The sequence below is a fragment of the Hordeum vulgare genome, chromosome 4H (assembly GCF_904849725.1).
Source record: "Hordeum vulgare subsp. vulgare chromosome 4H, MorexV3_pseudomolecules_assembly, whole genome shotgun sequence".
NCBI classification, from domain to species: domain Eukaryota; kingdom Viridiplantae; phylum Streptophyta; class Magnoliopsida; order Poales; family Poaceae; genus Hordeum; species Hordeum vulgare.
The window spans coordinates 391,435,473-391,437,919 of record NC_058521.1 but is presented as its reverse complement, the minus strand read 5'-3'; positions in this window follow the sequence as shown (position 1 = coordinate 391,437,919).

The window sequence follows — 2,447 nt, the reverse complement described above, 5'->3', positions numbered from 1 at the left end:
TATGTATGTATGTATGTATGAGATGCGATGTATGTATTTGCGTATATGAATATTTAGAGGAATACGACATGTGTATGGTTATGTATTTGTGATTAATGAAACGAGTAAATGGCCTTAGGCCACTTACCGGTGGGGCCAATGCACCCGCTGTCTATGACAGGGAGGCCCCACGCGATAGTTAAAATAAAAATAAAAATAATGTTTTTAGTAAATAAATAAATAAATAGATATATTAGTTAAATTAATTAATTAGAATAATTAGAGTATGACACGTGGGTCCCCCACTAAATTAATCTGATTAATTAATAATTAATCTTAAATAAAATTTGTGCCTATGACGTTCGGGACCCGCTGGTCAGTTCACCAGTCAACTGCTGATGTCAGCTGACATCGCGATGATGTCATAATGGGATTTTATTAAATCTTTTAAATCTGTTTTTAATTCCTAAATAATTCATAAAACTTTGAAAATTAATATAAAATAATCCGTAAGTCAGATCAAAATATTTTCAACATGAAAGTTGATCAGCAGAGCGAGACGAACCCGGATACACGGCCCGTTCGTCTGTCACGCGTCCCTAGCATAGCAAACATGGAACTTTTCCATCGTTTCTAGTATAACCGGTAGTAGCCCGAGACCCGGAAAATATCATCAGATATTCTTCCGACCCGTCTATGACGGATGTTGCTGCGTTAGCTCATGTCTAGCCTGCATCTTGCCATGTCATGCTTTGTGTTGCATCGGTGCTATTATTTATTGTTTCTTCCCCCTCTTCTTACCGGTAGACCCCGAGACTGACGCTGCTGCCGGGTACATCTACGACCCTGCCGATCAGTCCTTTGCCGCAGAGCAGCAAGGCAAGCAAACTCCCCTTGATCATTCCTATATCGCCTATGTCTTTCTTCCTACTGCTTGCATTAGTATTTTGCTACTGTTGTAGTTAGCTCCTATATCTGATGCATAGCCTGTTTTTGATGAACTGCTACTTTCAGTCCTGTACCTTTAATCTGCTTAGTATAGGTGGAGCAGTCATCCCCTCTGACCCCGTAGTTCAGTTGCCCCGCTTGTTTTCAATTCTCGATCTCTGATCGACGAGCCAGACCCGACACAGCACATTCACCCCCTTCGTTGTACGACGCTACAGAGATACTATCGGGTACCGAGGGTGACACCTCGCTAAGTACTCCTGATGATATCTCTGTAGTATAGCTAGTCGGTCGTGGTTATCGAGGGTGATTCCTCTTTCACCATTCCCGATGACGCCTCTGTCGTCCAACCCCGCGAGTGTGGGACCCCCGAGGGTGATTCCTCTAAGCCCACCTTGACGGGTACATCGTTCGGTGTCCAACGAGGGTGATACCTCGGACCCCCCCCCCCCCGATGTTACAACCACACAGTTACTCGACCATGTTACTGGGATCTTCGGTGATTAGTTGTAAGACGGGTGGATTCCCGTGAGACTGTGTTGTTGGCCTAATTAAAATGCTAATAGATTTGGGTATTTGATCTGGGTTGGTCGGAGACCTTTTCGCACTAACCGGCTACGCGGGAAGAATTATGGGTACTCGGCGTCGCGGTATCAGCCGAAGCTTTTCAGATGCCAGCAATGTAGCGGCGCGCGCCCGAGTGGTCCCGAGATGCATCGCGCTTGTGATTAAGGGATGCTAGGACTGACGTCGGCCGCCCACGCCACGTGCAGGAGCGTGAAGGGGAACTGGGCCCACGAACCCTTTGTGCTTAGGATTTAGACCGGCGGGCTGGCCTCTCTGATTAGTCTTAGGTGGGGCTGCGACGTGTCGATATTCCGAGGCCGGGCAGGACCCAGAAAAGTATGTCCGGCCAGAGTGTTATCGAGCGTGACGGGACATGTGGTGCACCCCTGCAGGGATGAAAATTAACTATTCGGATAGCCGTGTCCACGGTTACAGGACGACTTGGAGTTGTGCCCCGATCTTTAACAACTACAATTGTTACTTAACTGGAATTAGTTTGCCTCGGGATTGCTTCCTCGCAGGGAGTCGAGGGAGGATCTTTAGGCGTGACCTCACTTTAATATTGCTGCAACAATATGACTATTAATGTGTTACCCCTGTTCTACTCTCGTCTATTGCTGCAAGACCCTGAAGATGCTAGTCTTCGATAGGACTAGGCCTTCTCTCTCTATTCTCGCATTGCTGCAGTCAGTCCACATATAACCCCCTTCTTTGATACTGATGCATAATTAGAATAGTTCTGATGTAAGACTTGCGAGTACTTTGGATGAGTACTCACCGCTGCTTTGCTTCCCCCTTGTCCCCTTGATCCGTTTGCTGCGACCAGATGATGGAGCCCAAGAGATGGAGGTCCCCGCCACCGACGACTGCTACCCCGACGGTGCCTACTACTACGTGGAGGCCGCTGATGATCAGGAGTAGTTAGGAGGTTCCCAGGCAGGAGGCCTCGCCTC